Genomic DNA, 18604 nt, shown 5'->3' with positions numbered 1-18604 from the left:
GGTTCGAATCTCGCTCCAGATATTTGCTTTTCCAACTTAGCCAAGACATTAGATTAAAAATATAATGAATGGAAATAACAAATCTTATTTGCAGGGCTTGTAAAAAATGGCACAGACCTCCCAAACAGTGCAATAAAAATAGTACGGGAAGTTGCAAAAACAGCAATTAGACAAATCATACGTAAGATAATAAATGACAATGACATCAAAACATGACACTATTTACTATACATTTTTACATACGTTTATTTATGTATTTGAAAATTTATTATGTTTATTGATTATTAATATTTTTTTCTGTACCAACAAAAAATAATCGAAACTCCATTGAGGTTAAATAACCTTAAAAATCTGCAGATATTTTTAAAACTGAGGTTCAGTTTATCTTAATTGATTATTAATATTTTTTGCAGCGCATGTAAAAATGGCACAGACTTCCCAACCAGAGTAATACAAATAAATGTATGGTAAGTTGAACAACAGTAATCACACAAGTCATATGTAAAATAATAAGCAACAAAGACAACAATATATGACACTTTTTACTGTAAATTTGTATATACATTTATTTATTTGTGTAAAAATAAAATTCATATTTGTTTACAAGTCATAATTGACCATATTAATTATTTCAACTAATTTTCCTTTTTATATCAGGTTTTTGGTTGAGATGAGAAAATCCCGTTCGTGATACTAATTTTTCATCTCAACCAAACAACTTAGGTAAAAAGAATAATTAATTGGAATTTACGAAGATTATTTATTATTAATGTTTTTTGCAGTGCTTGTAAAAACTGGCATTGACCTCTTAAATAGAGTAATACAAATATTACCGGAATTTGAAAAACAGTAATCACACAAATCATAAGCAAAATAATAAGCAACAGTGACAACAATATATGACACTATTTACTGTAAATTTGTATATACATTTATTTATTTGTTTAAACATGTGTTATGATTCGCATTTGTTTAGTAGTCATAATTGGCCATAATAATTACTTCAATTAATTATTCTTTTTGTGTAAGATTTTTGGTTGAGATGAAAACATCCCGTTCGTGACAATAATTTTTCATCTCAACCAAATACTTTAGGTAAATAGAATAATTAATTGGAATTTACTATACATTTTTACCTACGTTTATTTATGTATTTGAAAAATTATTAAGTTTATTGACTATTAATATTTTTTGCAGCGCATATAAAAATGGCACAGACTTCCCAACCAGAGTAATACAAATAAATGTACGGTAAGTTGAACAACAGTAATCACACAAATCAAATGTAAAATAATAAGCAACAAAGGCATAAATAAATGAACAGTAATCCCACAAATCATATGCAAAATAAGAAGCAACAATGACAACAATATCTGACACTTTTTACTGTACATTTGTATATACATTTATTTATTTGTGTAAAAATAAAATTCATATTTGTTTACAAGTCATAATTGACCATATTAATTATTTCAACTAATTATTCTTTTTATATCAGGTTTTTGGTGGAGATGAAAAAATCCCGTTCGTGAGACTAATTTTTCATCTCAACCAAACAACTTAGATACAAAGAATAATTAATTGGAATTTATGAAGATTATTTACTATTAATGTTTTTTGCAGCGCTTGTAAAAAATGGCATAGTCCTCCCCACCAGAGTAATTCACATATTACAGGAAATTGAAAAACAGTAATCAAACAAATCATATGTAAAATAATAAACAACAATGACACTAAAATATGTCACTATTTACTATAAATTTGTATGTACATTTATTTGTTTAAAAATTATTAAAATTCATATTTGTTTAGTAGTCATAATTGACCATATTAGTTATTTCAATTGATTATTCTTTTTGTGTAAGATTTTTGGTTTAGATGAAAAATTCCCATTCGTGACACTTTTTTTTGACAATTTTTCATCTCAACCAAACACGTAAATAAAATAATTAATTGGAATTTATGAAGATTATTTATCATTAATGTTTTTTGCAGAGCTTGTAAAAAATGGCATAGACCTCCCAACCAGAGTAATACAAATATTATGGGAAATTGAAAAAACATCAATTGGACAAATCATAGGTAAAATGATAAGCAACAATGACATCAAAATATGTCACTATTTACTATAAATTTGTACATTTATTTGTTTAAAAATTTATTAAGATTTTTTTTTTCAGTGCTTGTAAATGTTGGCATAGACCTCCCAACCAGAGTAATACAAATATTACGGGAAGTTGAACAACAGTAATCACACAAATCATATGTAAAATAACAAGCAACAATGACATTAATACATGACACTATTAACTGTAAATTTGAATATACATTTATTTATTTGTTTAAAAATTTATTAAGATCTTATTTGTTTAGTATTCATAATTAGCCACAATAATTATTTCAATTAATTATTCTTTTTGTGCAAGGTTTTTGGTTGAGATGAAAAAATCCAATTCGTGATACTAATTTTTCATCTCAACCATGGAATTTATGAAGATTATTTATTATTAATGTTTTTTGCAGTGCATGTAAAAAATGGCATAGACCTCCTAAGCAGAGTAATATAAATATTACTAGAAGTTGAAAAAACAGCAATTAGACAAATCATATGTAAAATAATAAACTATTTACTATAAATTTATATAATTTATAATTTCATTAATAATAATTTTAAATAATTAATTTTTTTAATTATTAAAACTTCAAATATAATATGTACTAGTTTTTGGAACAGTAGAAACCAACTAACGTATAAAGAGTGTGGTGATTAGTGACTGTTAGTCGATAATTATTCAGAAATCGTGAGATGCGGTCTGGTGTGATGTAGGTTTCAGGAAAACATTTTCTTTATCGTGCCAACGTTTCGATCTTTATTGAGCCCTGAAGATGAAATCAATAAAGATCGAAACGTTGGCAGGATAAAGAAAATGTTTTTCTGAAACCTACATCTCACCAGACCGCATCTCACGATTTCTGAATAATTAACGTATAAAGATCGACAGAAAAACTTCATGACAATCAAAACAACTAGGCATTATTATGAAGCCAACAGATATAGTTTTCAAAAAAATTATATCCAATCGTAATTTTACTTATGAAAATTATGTATCAATTGGAATTTTCCAAAAATGATTTTGCATTTTTATAAAAGAAAATTGTATTTCAGATTTGGTCCGATTGTTCCTTGGAATTTGTGTGGTTTTTGGATAATAAATACAATTGTCATTATTGGTGCTATTATTAAGAAGGGGTATGAAGGGACATAAGAGGGCAGTAGCTCCAGACGTCATTAAAAAACCTTGAAATATAATATGTACTACTATCTTATAAAAATCAACAGAACAACTTCATGATAATCAAAACAATTAGCCAAACCTAATGTACTTAACTGATATTTAAACATATTATATAATAATACATTAATATTTGGAAATTGTGAGATGCGGTCTTGTGTGATGTAAGTGTAGAAAAACATTTTCATTAACGTGTCAAAGTCATCATTGAGAGATCACTTCCTGAATAAAGGCCCTGGCCTGGAATTCACAAACACTCTTTGGATTATGCAAATACATGTAAGATGTGAAAATGAATTTATACAATGATGTACGCAATCTAAGTTTATTGTGCTATTTTAAGTTTATTCAAAGTATTTGTATGCACTCAAAAGTGTGTTTGCTGTGTGTCGTGTTGCGAGTGTTAGTACGACATACATGTTTTTTTTTGTGTATATATGTTTAATTTTGGAGGAGTTGAGTAGTCGGCTTCTATGAGGTGAAGGGCCGATAACGGAAAAAAAGGGTAATGGTTTATCGCTCTGGCTTGGTTATCTTTTTATATCGTGACTTCAAGTGGTTGGAGCATCGGCGTATTGAGCCGAAGGTCGTGGGTTCGAATCCCGCTCGTGACACTAACTTTTTCTCTTCGACCCAAAACCTTACATAAACAGATTAATTAATTGTTTTATATGTTGTCTTACATATTATATGTTTTACTGATATCGAATTTGATTTATGTTATTAGCTTAGCTGTGGCTGAGTTTACACGTGTCGGTTCTGTAATTGATGCCGTCTTTATCCCTGTTGATGTAAACCATTTATAAAAACTTATGTTTATGTTTGTTTTGTTCTGTGTTTAATATTTTTGATTGTTGAAGTCGAAATTGTGTTGTGTTCAAAAATTGTGGGTAGCCAGTGCTGTAGGATTTTGTTTGAGTTTTTCTCAATCATAGATATGTTGTTTTACCCTCTTATCCAGACATTGGGATGTAATTCCGATGTAAGTTACCGGACAGTTTAAACAATTGATTTTGTAGATTACGTCAGATTTATTTGTTATTGGTGTGGAATCTTTAATTTTGGAAAAAAGTGTTTGAATTGCTGAATCCCAATTGGATAAGAGTAAAGCAACGTATCTATGATTGCAAAAAACCCAAGCAAAAGCGCTACCCACCATTTTGAACACCAACACAATTTCAACTTCAAAAATCCAAAAATATTAAAAATAAATTAATAATAATAATAAAGTAATATTACACACAGAACAAACCGAACGCAAACTTAACTTTTTAGTAATGGTTTACATAAAGAAGGATAAGCACAGCATCAATAACAAAACAGATACATGTTAACTCAGTCGCAGCTACACCAATATCATTAATAAAATTCAATATCGATAATACATATATCATCATATCACACAAAAAATATATTATAACATATAAAACATTCTTCATCACATTCCACACATCAAACATTTTTACATAATCTACTTTTTGAACAATTTAGCTTTTCTTCTTCCTATTTATACCCGTCCTGAAAGGATAATCTAGCCGAACCATTACCAACGTTTTTTCCCATCGTCGGCTCTTTTCACCTCAAAGAAGCCGACTCCTCTTATAAAAATGTCTTTCTAGACCGACTTCTTTTCCCACCCCTTCAAAATCCAACTTATATAAACATAAAAATATCTCACTGGCACTCTCAACACGGCAAACAAGAATGACACAATCACGCAGAAAACAAACACTTTGAATGAGTAAAAACACTTTGATTGAACATAAAAAATATATATTTTTTTTTTGCATTGTATAAATTCACTTTTTTCCACATCCTATATTATTTGTTAAATTTAAACAATGTTTGTAAATCCTAGGCCCTGAAGATGATCTCAATAAAGATCGAAACGTTGGCACGATAAAGAAAATGTTTTTCTGAAACCCACATCACGCCAGACAGCATCTCACGATTTCTGAATAATCATTGCCTAACGGTCACTAATCACCCCACAATGGTGTTAGTGTTGAATTGTGATTGTTCATTATTCTATTGATTGTGTAGAGATTAGTGACCGTTAATCGATAGTTATTCAGATATCGTGAGATGTGGTCGGGTGTGATGTAGGTTTCAGAAAAACATTTTCTTTATTGTGCCAACGAGAGTCTCAACACGACACGCAAGAATGGCACAATTACACAGAAGACAAACACTTTGAGCCCTGAAGATGATCTCAATAAAAGATCGAAACGTTGGCACGATAAAGAAAATGTTTTTCTGAAACCTACATCACACCAACCGCATCTCACGATATCTGAATAACTATTCTGTTGATTGTGTGCTTAGGGTAGTGAATGTTATGTAAGATATTTTTTTTATTATGTTGTTGTGATGAGAAGATTCATTGCTCAGGAGTTCTGGGAAGTAGCCCTTGGCCTGTTTATTATTGTGTGAAGGAGATGGTGTGATAGTTGAGGTAGCGATCTGTGTGTCCAGGTTTTTGCTACAAATCTGTGATTAATGTGCCATCTGGTTGTTTTATCACGAGTCTATTTAAAAATGGTAATTGTTTTGTTGTTTCGATTTCATGAGTAAATTGTATGCTTGAGTGAAAGCTATTAAATGTATATAATGTAAGATAAATAAAAATCGAAAAGTTGGGACAATAAAGAAAATGTTTTTCTAAACCTACATCACACAAAACCACATCTCACGATCAACAAATTATCATTAATACTAAATACTACACATTTATATAATATGGTTATTTTACTTGTGAAAATAATCTATTGGTTGGACTTTTCCAAAAGAAAGTTCACTTTTTTGTAAGAGCGCTTTATATTTCATGTTTTGTGTTGTTTCCTGCTTTGCTAAAAATTGCTTTTATTATTTGTTTTTATTGGAAAATAAAGGTAATTAGTATTATTATTGTAAATTAGTATAGATATTATTGTGAAGGGGTGAAAGCAAGGGGGTTGATATCGCGAGGTCGGGTCCACCCGGATCGAACGGATCCCAATCCATACTTCGGGGTGGTCCGATTCGCCGGTCGCGCAAGGGCTTTTCCCCGGGAAAGCGCAAAGGGGTGTGGAAAGTGCCGGGGGATGGAAAATAAGAAAACTAGCGGAAAGACAGGGCCAGTAGGGTGCGCCGGTTTGGAACCAATCGGGGGCCGCCTTTTACAAGTCTGACCTCCTCAGGTGGGCGGCCACACCCACAACGGCCACCTCTTTTTCCATGCCACTTATGGGAAAAGCTCCCTTATCAATTACTTTTGACTGCCGGAATCGGACTTACGAAGCCCTTGTCAAGATATAAAACCACCACCGTTTCATAACGGGGCACAATGTGTCTTTCCCAGGTTTCATATCTCCCAGGAGGGAAAAACTTTTATCTTAGAGAGCTTATTACCATTTTTGGAACGACGTACCTCTATCTCGAATGGATGGGAGACAAGATTTTTTAAATAAAATGCTACCCTTTTTGTTTAAAACATTGTTTATTCTATATGTTTATCCCGAGAAAAGAAAAATATAAGTTTTATAATCAAGTCTTAGATTTCTCCTATACACAATTTAACCAATTTTATATCTAGACAACATATTATTTATAAATTAATAAAAATAATCGATTGTCCCTTATTACTTTATTTCACGTAACTTTCTTGTTCCACTCTATAATGAATAATTCCTTTCATTTTCTTCATTCCACACACCGGATTATTATTTTCTTCATTATCTATCAATCGCCTCCAGAAAATAGTTAATATCCTTGTCCAGAACTTTCTAGAAAAAAAAAGCTTCACTAAAACTTTACAGACCATTAGATTATAATATCTGATATAAGCGCTTTAGCTACTTATAGGGAGCGCGCAGGAATGCCGCCCGATATAAGCATTGTGCTCCAGCATGGGAGCGAATCTTTTATCTTGAGATCAACTAGTGTGATTCTGTATAAATAGGCCTTTTGGTTATTGCAGATAATCCTATAATTGTGTGTATACTAAATTTGGTGAAAGATGTGTTAACTTTTTACAGAGAATGTATTTATATGCGCGAATGTGTGTGAAGTACAAGTATGTACATGACGGAATATCAATTACCTCATCGACCCTCATTTACACCTTTGTATAATTGTTTATATGTATAAAGGGTAATAGTATCAAGTACCCCACCATATTCATTGAGAGAAAGGCATGTGAATAAGAAATAATTTGTTTAATAAAAAGTGAGAGAGAGACTTCGTAGGCTCGTCTCTGCACATAGTGTATACACATGTGCAAGTGATGATTAGTGACCGTTAGTCGATGATTATTCAAAAATCGTTAGATGCGGTCTGGTGTGATGTAGGTTTCAGAAAAACATTTTCTTTATCGTGCAAACGTTTCGATCTTTATTGAGATCATCTTCAGGGCCTGGGATTTACAAACATTGTTCAAATTTAACAAATACATGTAGGATGTGGCAAAAAGTTGAATTGAATATTAAAAAAAATATTTTTTGAATTGTACAAATTCACTTTTTACCACATCCTACACTTTTTTGTTAAATTTGAACAACGTTTGTAAATCCCAGGCCCTGAAGATGATCTCAATAAAGATCGAAACGTTTGCACGATAAAGAAAATGTTTTTCTGAAACCTACATCACACCAGACCGCATCTCACGATTTCTGAATAATAATTAAATAATTTACAACTTGACGTTGACATTAGACATCCATTAAGGTGTGGAATGAATTAAAAGTGATTAAATCCAAAAACTTGATACGTTATTAATTCACACACATTGAGAATTGCTGGGCAATGAACGATGTAGCAAAATCTGACTAAAAAGAAGATTTGTCTACCACATATCACGCATAAGATGAGCCCTGGATCAGAACGGATAAAGGATAATTGACCAGATATGTCTTGCAATCCATTCCATACAGGAATAAATTCGTGGAATCAAGAATATTATTTAAATAGGTGGAAATTACAAATATGCTATCTATCTGAAAGAATCAATTGATATTATACAAGAACCAGAGTTACTGATAAAAAAAAATGCAGCCAAAGAAAAGTTAAACCTGGAAGAAGCAAAAAAAAATCTAATTCAAAATAATCAAGTTGATAATATGTTTATTTACGTAACTATTTACACACAGAGAGAGAGAGAGAGAGAGAGAGAGAGAGAGAGAGAGAGAGAGAGGAGAGAGAGAGAGAGAGAGAGAGTGAGAGAGAGAGAGAGNGTCGAGGTGCAGAAGGACTTGTGGCCGCCTGTTTTATCCCTATCCCTATTTAGTGAATCGGTGGAATCAGTTAAAAGATATCTTTATTTTTGTATATATATATTTTTTTAATTAAATGCTGTGACCTTATTGGTCATTAAGCCTTGAGTCTATACAAGTCAACGGTGCAGCCCGGCCCCATCAGAGCAAGGCCCCCGCAAACCCCGGCGCAGTGGCAGCCCCAGGCTTGGAAAGAACGGAACCCCACGGATCTCTCGCAACTGATGGTTTTAATCTTAATAAAGTTTAATCTTAAATGCAGGGCGTTGTCGAGGAGAGGTCGGTGTCTAGTCACCATCGACACCTCCTCCAAGCTCGCTGGAGATTCCTTAATCTCAGAGTCCGCGGAGGCACCTCTTAATCCAGGCCAAGACTGACCAGCCGTACGGGCGTCGCCAGAAGTCAGCCGCGCCACACCGCCAATACGGGGAATAAGCAAGGGAAACAAGAGTTGAGGGGATGGGATATTAAATTTTATCTATTAGCTGGGTGTCTGTTAAGAAGTTAAAAATTTTGTTTATTGATGTTGAGTTTAGTAATATAGATTGGAGGTCTTTGGGGATTTGGTGGAGGATTCTTGTAGAGGCTTATAAAGGACAATCTATTAGGATGTGGGATATAGTGATAGTAGTTTTACAGTGTGGACATAAAGGTTTAGGGGTCCTGTCAACTAGGAAACTATGGGTGAGTCGGGAGTTTCGTCTTTTCGGGAAGGTCTGGAAGAGGATTCCCATTTCTTTACATCTTTCTTTATTGCTCGGAGCTTGTTTCCTGTGTAGGCACTTCATTCACACTTTATTTACATATATTTATACTCTTTTCGATAATTTGTTGGATTCGTGAGGAGCGATCAAATTGTTACAGCTGCTAGTATCTTCTGGTTTCTTGCTATAGGTGTGTGAGTAGGTTGATGTCCATGTTTGATGGTGATATGTTCATAAAAAGCCGTGTTGGTTATGTTGTACCTCTCGTTTAGAAATATGAGTTTATCGACCTGCAGCAAATTAATTATTTGCAAGAATTGAATAAAGTCCATATAAAATTTTATTCAAGCCATTAGCTGTAAGTTTTGTTGTTAACTATTACACTTCAATGCTTAAAATTAAAAAAAAATTATACTTTTATATAAAACTCTAATTTTGTTTGTAGATGTTGGTTTCAAATATTCTGAGTTATTCACATGTACCTTGTTATTCATTTCTCTTCATCGAAATGGTTCAAGTAAATATAACAACAATATTATGTTACTCTGTAATTGAGTTAATTTGGTTTTCAATAAACAGGCCGTGATGATGGTGGAAAAAACCACCGAAAGCTCGGCAAAGCCCAAAAAGTTCTTTTTGCTCCACATTATCTATGATGGAGATCTTATCACCCAAACAAAATTTATATTCAGTAGATATGTAAAAATAGATAAATAAAAAACACATAAACATTTATTATTATTAAATTCACTAATTTCGTGGTCCGCTTGACCAATTAATACATTACAATTAATTAAGGTTTTTAGTTGGGATAAAATAGTCAATGGCACGAGCGGGATTCGAACCCACGATCTTCAGCTTGATACGCCGCTGCTCTACCACTTGAGCTATAGTAACCTCGATCCACTCGGACACCGACCTCCTATCTCAACCACATTTATCTCAACTAAAAACCTTAATTAATTGTAATTTAGTATTATACATTATTACTACTTATTCATCTCTTGTCCCCTCCTCTTTGATTTTTATTATTATTGTTATTGTTATTGTTATTATTAATCCATTTATGTGTACTGGTCTAATTGACCATAATAATTATTCTTTTTATGTAAGGTCTAGGTTGAGATGAGAAAGTAAGTGACACGAACGGGATTCGAACCAAAGACCTTCCGCTAAATACGCCGTTGATCTAATACTTGCGCTATCATGACTTCGATCAACTAGCCAAAGGTCGTGGGTTCGAACCTCAGTCATAACTCTAACCTTTTCATTTCTACCTAGGCCTTACATAAAAAGAATAATTAATTGAAATTATTATTATTAATTTTTAAGGGCGTTTTAACGGCTAAGGTGATTTTACGCAGTACATTTAAACCTTCTGTCTTCGTTAATCTTTATATAAGGTATTGGTTGAGATAAAAAAAGTCAGTGGCACGAGCGGGATTCGAACCGACGACCCTCGGCTAAATTCGCCGCTGTTCTACCACTTGAGCTATCGTGACTTCGATCCACTCGGACATTAACTTCCAATCTCAGCCACATCTTTCGAATTTTTCCTCCTTTTTGCCATTTTTCAAATGTCGTGTTTTTCTCGTAGACAAATTGAATGGCCACGGAGAGCTTTCGTGAAGATATACTTCATTTTACTTATTAAATTCATTAGAGTTCGTGATCCGTTTGACCGAATTACTTTTTCAATTAATTAATCTTTTTATTGGTTGAGATAAAAACTTTTTTATCTCAACCAATACCTTATATAAAGATTAATTAATTGAAAAAAGTAATTCGGTCAATCGGACCACGAACTCTAATGAACTTCTATCTTAGATTGGCTATAAAGGTCCTTCTGAGGGCTATAAAGCTCTGACTCCAAACATACAATCATAAACTAATCTATCACAAACTCATTTTAAATTATAAAATTTATTCACGTTCTTTAATTAGAATTTTAAATTTTTGTTCCATAATTTAAACATTTTCCTATAGGAGTGTATGACCAATAATAATAATAATAATTGAGTCAGTTTAGCAACAATTTCAGCATGAATATAGGCTCATCGTTATCATTTTATAACACTTAACAATAATAATAAGTGTGTGTGTTTATTGACCGTTAGCCAATGATTATTTGGAGGTCGTGAGGTGCAGTGACGTAGGTTTTAGAAAAACATTTTCTTTATCATGCCAACGTTTCGATCTTTATTGAGATCATCTTCAGGGCTCAAAGTGTTTGTTTTCCGTTTAGATGTGTCATGAGGGCACTCTCAACACGACACACAAGAATGACACATCTAAACGGAAAACAAATACATTGAGCCTTGAAGATGATCTCAACAAAGATCGAAACGTTGGCATGATAAAGAAAATGTTTTTCTAAAACCTACGTCACACCAGACTGCACCTCACGATCTCCAAATAATCAATAATAATAAGTTCACTAGTTTTCGTGGTCCGCTTGAACAATTATCTCAACAACTCAATTTTATCTCAACTAAAAGCCTTAATTAATTGAAAAATAATAATAAGATAAATACACATTTTTTTTTTTTTTTTTTTTTTTCCATTCAAATTTTTTTTTTTTTTTTTTTTTTTGAGGGAGCTATCTTTTTTTATTTAAATTGCAATTTTGGGCATTGTAGTTTATTACCCGCAATTTGTATTTTCTTTTATTTTGCTTTTCCGTTTGCCCACATGCAGACTAACATTCAAAGGCATAAGAAATTGGGAAAAGACGTAAATCTCATTATAAATTCCAATAAATTTAAGATAGCTGGAAAGAGCTCTTCGAAAGAACCAATGGGAGGCCTAGTAACTCCTTTAAATCTCTTGAAAGGTTGAACCTGGGACAGTCCGTCAAAATATCCTTTACAGCTTTGATTGTTTAATCGACAAGTTTGTATGTCCATACATCTTTAAGAAAAGAAATCTATTACCATAATTTGTTGTACGTATGTTTAAATGATTCCAGAAAGATAATACGTTTATCGCAATATTTCAGGCGTGGGGCTAATTATTAAGCCTTGTTTTACCAAAGAGCCGGGTTAAGTGGTCATAATTAGAGGTTGAAGGCGTTCTAAACAAGAGTGACATTACCATACAAAAGATTTTTTTCTCTTCCTCTCTCTTTCTCTTTTTCTATCCCCATTTTGAACATATTATTACGAAAAGCCATTTTCTCTGTAACTGTGTTGATAAATCTAGCCGGGATGCAGGAAAATTCGTGCTGAGACGAAATAATGCCTTAATTACATGTATTAGCTAATTAAGGGCCCATGATTCCCATGCAGTTTGAGTTCATCAACTCCGGATTTTTTCATTGTTTCCAGAAAACGGGAGATATAAGAAAACAAGAAGAATAAGGAAAACAAGCGTCCGAGGCGAACCTAATTGAGACGCCGAGGGCGGTGGGCGATCGCGGATACAATCAGTGCGAAAAACCCTACCGACCAAAGCAAAATTGGGAAAATAACTATTATGATTATTAACTATTTAATGAATATTTAAATGCTCTTAACAATTGCAAATTGGCATGCTACGTTCTTTCCTCGATCATCAAGGAAGAAAGTTTGAAATCGTTGAGCGACGTGCAAATAAGCTTTGAGTATTTGTCTTGGTTGGTATGGAACAACCCCATAGTTCAACTCCTTATTCGCAGTAATGATTTAAGCCCTAAAGGTCTTTGCGGTTGTCTGAGTTGTTTCTTATTAATTTTGATTGAAGATTCCATGCCAACCTGCTGGCTAGGCTTAGTCCTAAGTATCTACTTTAAGTGGAAAGAGGTAGCACCTGATTGTTGATATCCAATGGACGTCAAAAACTCTTTTAGTTACTTCATACAGTTAAAAATGTAAACATATCATTATGTATATATTATCTTTATGACTGTTAGATTCAAAGATGTTGGGTTGTGGGATGTGCAGTCATGCAGAAACCACAGCGTAGTGCTCAATTCTTTAATTTGCCAACGTTTCGAATGGTTTTTCATTATTTTTAATATGATTTTTTACATTATTTTACATATATTACATTTGTTTTTACATCATTTTTATAGAATTTAATTTGTTAATACTATTTTTCAAAAACTCAATTAATTATACACAATTTTTTTCGAAATGAAAAATTTGTGTCACAGGCGGGATTCGAACCGACGACCCTCGGCTAAATATGCCGCTGCTCTACCACTTGAGCTACCGTGACTTCGATCGCCCATGCCACAAACTTCTCATTTCGACTACCCGATTTTATTCTAATTATAATTCCCGCTAATCTAGTATAATCGTTAATAAAAAGTGTTTCTATATGAAGCCGCGATTTGCTTATAATTAGAATAAAATTGGGTAGTCGAAATGAGAAGTTTGTGGCATGGGCGATCGTAGTAACGATAGCTCAAGTGGAAGAGCAGCGGCGTATTGAGCCGAAAGTCGTGGATTCGAATCCCGCCTGTGACACAAATTTTTCGTTTCGAAAAAAATTATGTATAATTAATTGAGTATTTATATAATTAAGAAAAGCTGATAAAATTTAGTACTATTTTTTAATACCATGCGAGCAATGTGAAATTGAATTTACAAGTTTATTAAATTTTCGACTAGACAATGGACTAGATATTTTTTGTTCTTTAATAGTGAAAGACATTTTTCTTACTGGAAAATGTCTTTCAATATTAAAGAACGAAGAATTAAGTATGTAGACACCGCCAAAGCCCGCGTAGTGCCTCTTATGCAAAGACAGGTTGCTCGATGTATCCCATATAATAGAGCGTATCATGCCTTGGCTCCGTACAGAGAGCGAGTAGGTATGCCGCCGGATTTAAGAATGGTTCTCGAACACGGTAGCGAGTCTCCGGGTCCCCTGTTCCGCATTTTAGGGGTATTGGGAATTGTTTTATAACATATAGCCTCATAATATGTGTGTTTGTGTTTTGTATGAGTGAGTGTATTTATTAGCGTGAGCTGATTGTGTCCCATCACCCCTATGGCAGAATATTTATAAAAGTACACTATAAACCCCAATAAGATTAGTTTGTTATTGTATGCAGGTTGATGGAGGAATATTGAGTACTAAATAGAATAAATGCAATGTATATAGGTGTGAATGTATTTATGTGCCTGAAAGTATTGAATGTTGTATTTATATTCAGTGCGCTCGGGGTTGAAATGACCAAGCAAAACTATATTATCTTATCGTGATAAAATTGTTGTTGTTGTTATTCTATTCAATAGGTTGTTATTACAATTTTTTTATGTTGACCCACTCTATTCACCAGATGGAGACAGACAAAAACACACTTTTATAAAAACGAGTCTTTATTTTTTAAAATAATAACACCCCGAAATAAAAAAAACTTATTTTTATGAAAAGTGTATTTTTGATTGGCTCCTTCTGTGAAATAGAGTGGGTCAATATAAAAAATAATAATACAAAAATCCAATAATACAAAAAAAAACTCAAATATCCATTATACAAACATAAAAAATACATTTTACATTAACTTTCAGATTTTTTCCGGAGATCGAGTACTTTGTTTGTACACTCCTTGATAACTTGTTTGATATAAAACAGTGAAGTCGACTGCCAGACCGCCTAGAAAAGTTGAGGTGACACATCAGTATACAGTTGAGTTCAAAAAAGTTAAAGTATGCGAATTAATTTATTATTAATTATTTTATTAGTCAAGCGGACCACGAAAGTAGTGAATTAATGATTTAAAAATGAAGTACTTCACTAAAGCTCTCCGTCGCCATTTCGATTGTCGTAGAGAATCCAAACCGATTACACGACATTTGAAAAATGGCAAAAGGAGGGAAAACTCATAAGGTGGGGTTGAGATGGGGAGTTGATGTCCGAGTGGATCGAGGTCACGATAGCTCAGGTGGTAGAGCAGCGGCGTATCTAGCCGAAGGTCGTGGGTTCGAATCCCTCTCGTGCCATTAACTTTTTTTCATCTCAACTAAAAACCTTAATTAATTGTCATTTGAGAAAGTAATACTTCATGTCATATTGGACTAAAACGGTCCTTGTTGTACAATTTAGCTATAAGACATGTTAAATATTAATTATGCTGTTATGGAATTGGCAATTACATTTTTTTGTGAAATGAATTAAAAGAGAACATTTAATTTTTTTGCAGAAGTCGTTGTACTAATTGCAATGGTATGTTTTTCGTTTCTGTGCTTTGAATATTAATTTTTGAATAACTGGGAGTGTTTTTACTCTTTTTGTTACTTTACTCTTTTGATATATTCTATTATTCCGTTTATACAGTGTACTGCTAACAGACGCCAAAAGTTCACCACGTAATCCTACATGTCAAATTGGATTGAAAAGTCCTTATTGTACAATTTAGCTGAAAGGCATGTAAAATTTAATTATGCTGTTGTGGAATTGACAATTACATTTTTGGTGGAATGAATTAAATGAGAACATTTTTTTTTTGCAGAAGTCGTTCTACTATTTGCAATACGTGCAATGTACTATTTATAGAGTGTCCTGCTAAAAGACGCCGAAAGTTTATCACGTAATCCTACATGTCAAATTGTACTAAAAAGTTCCTATGCACACATGTCTGAATCCCACTGAAGTTGAACACATTAAACATTTAATTTAATTTGTTTAAGCTTTTTGTTTTTATTCTTATGTTCACTTTTGTACCAAAGTGTCTTTTCTGTTCCCTTCAAATTACTGTTATTTTCTATCATTAGAAATTTAAAAATAGTAATAGTAGCCATGCTAATTTTTATTGGTGATAACTGACTATGAGAAGGTATATGTGTATACAGCTCATACCTCGGGGCAACATTTCTGTAAACGAAATTTCTGTACTTATTTACACACCCAACTAAATATTAAGTAAATTTTAGACAAGAATTTTGGAAACGCTTAAAAGTTGTCTTCTAAGTTATTTTGTATTTACTTTCCTTAAGGTTACAATAAATTTCAAAGGTGTTGCGATGTTTTTTCATTTGTGTAATCAAATTTACAATAAGATTAATATTTTATAAGATACGGTGAGTTTTATGGACGAGCGTGCGAAGAAACACTGAAGATGATCTCAATAAAGATCGAAACGTTGGCACGATAAAACAAATGTTTTTCTGAAACCTACATCACACAGACCACATCTCACGATTTCTGAATAATCATTTATGGAAGAGCCTGAAAATGGAAACAACTCGAATAAAATTTAGAATCGGACAAACTTTTGACAAAACTTTTAACAATAGTGACTTTTTTTGTCCAATTTGACTTGTAAAATAACCCTCCTAATATATTGATGTTTTTATACCACAATTTATGATGTGAAGGTGTTCGACCAGCATGTCGCACAATATATCAAAATTATTTTCTTTTATCAACGTTTTTAAAACTTTTGGTCTTTTTTTTACCACCACTGTTTACAAATTAATATAGACAAAATAAGAAATGTAACTTAATGAAACAGGACCGTGGAGAGTCCAGTAAAAAGCCATTAAGATTACTTAGATTATTTACATTAGTACATTACATTAGTAGAAACTTCTACTACAAATAAATGAAGTTTAAAAATTGTAGGGATTTTTTCCTAAATCTTTTGTAAACGAGAAATCGTTTTTTCATCAATTAATTATAGTTAAATTGTTAAAGCTTAAAGCTTTAAAGCTCATTAGTAGGGGTATTGTTTTTGTAAGCATTTCACTTCATCCATTGGTGTATTCAAATTCACAATAGGATCAATATTTTATGAGATATGGTAAGATTTATCGAATAAAGTTATAAAAGGCAGAATGTAACATGAAAAATGAAATATCTCAAATACAATTGAGCATCAGACTTTGTTCTATAGGGATTTTTTAGTCCGATTTGGCATATTCGATAACCTCTTGGAGTATTGACCTCTGTTCACACCCTGTATGTAGAAAATGAGAAATTTTGTTATTTACTTGTATTTTGAGTGTTATTTACGATCTTTGATTGACAATCGATGTACCACAGTCCTTCCTAACCGATTCCCAGATTAGTGAAGTTTAAAAAAAAAAGACTTTTGGAAATATTCATTTCGTCCCATTTTATATATTATACAGTGTTAAAGATACGAGGAAATGTGTTTCTAAAGTCTCTGGACGGGTCGAAAATGCAAGTCGCTGCTATCGTATGCCGTCCCCGTACTGGCTGACGGACGGGTAAAAAGCCTCACATTGCTAAGTCGGGTTTTTTTTTAAACCCGCCGGTGGCCTTTTATGGAAAACTCGACCACAAGGGCCTCCTTTCCGATGGGGAAACACTTTTGTATTTTTCCGCAATAATTGGACTGCTGCCTTATTCATGAAGGACCTCTTTTGTAAGAAGGGCTCCCTTTCTCGTCACGTCCCTCAATCCGGGTTTTGATATAAACAGAGAATTTGGCCAACCTATAATAACAATTATATAACGTCACGAGTATTTTTCTTTTAAATCGGACATAAATATAATGAAAGATTGATTATCTGAAAGAACAGGACAGTGGTTTAAACAACGATTTTGTCATTTGCAAAATCGTAAAGGTTAAACGGAAACACATGCTTCTTTGCAATATTCCACGATCAAATTGTTAGATGAGCAGTCATTTATTGAATTATTCTGAAGACACGATCATCGAGTACAGAATTCACGTATTGCTAGTATACTGAACAAAGGTTTGTGTCAGAGAGCAAATTTATCCAATGTAATAATTAAGGACTTGATTTATACGTGAAATAAAATATGTATTCGTACTTATCTTTTAACAAAATACAAGCAACAAAGAAAAATATATAAAATAATTAATATTTAGTTATGCATTTTTTAAACGAATTTTATAAGTTACTTATATTAGGTGAATAATGTACAAAAAGGAAGAATATAACAATGTAATAAAATAGAAAATAAAGTTTAATTATCAAGTTTATTTGAACTAGCATACATTTTTAAATTTTCTTAAATAAAAGTGTATCTTTCTAGTGCTAAAAATATCTATAAAATATAAACGCATTTTTGTAATGATTGATTGAATGAATGAATGATTATTTTTATTCGATTTACATTTTGTTTGAAAACGTCATAATTACATTTTTAAGTATCAACATTTTATTATTTAGTCTTGTTCTGGCGTTATCTGCGTTAAAAAATTCATTCGGAGTGTAAAACTGGCTGTTTTGTAGCCATTTACAAACTGTTTTTTTAAAGGTCGTTGCTGATAATGTTGTTTGTACAGGTAGTTTATTAATTAGCTTGACTCCAACAAATTCAAAATTATGACTAATTTTAGTCTTTATAAAGAATGGATAAAACAACTTATTTTTCGCTCTAGTATTATGTTCACGTACATTATTTACACACNTGGAGGCCAGAGGCCCCTTTCACT

The 18604-nt window shown here is 32.5% G+C and overlaps 1 long non-coding RNA gene across 1 annotated transcript; it reads left to right on the top strand.

Annotated features, from left to right (window-relative positions):
- The first annotated feature begins 1068 nt into the window (after positions 1 to 1068).
- Positions 1069 to 2290, top strand: LOC106669160. The gene is made up of 4 exons (XR_001340891.1): positions 1069 to 1095; positions 1198 to 1251; positions 1996 to 2082; positions 2181 to 2290. It is a non-coding gene; the product is annotated as an uncharacterized LOC106669160 (long non-coding RNA).
- Positions 2291 to 18604: the final 16314 nt, after the last annotated feature.

Source organism: Cimex lectularius, unplaced genomic scaffold (genome assembly GCF_000648675.2).
Source record: "Cimex lectularius strain Harlan isolate CLEC.00 unplaced genomic scaffold, Clec_2.1 scaffold241, whole genome shotgun sequence".
Lineage (NCBI taxonomy): Eukaryota > Metazoa > Arthropoda > Insecta > Hemiptera > Cimicidae > Cimex > Cimex lectularius.
The sequence above is the reverse complement of the archived record's forward strand: the minus strand, read 5'-3'. Positions and strand labels throughout refer to the sequence as shown.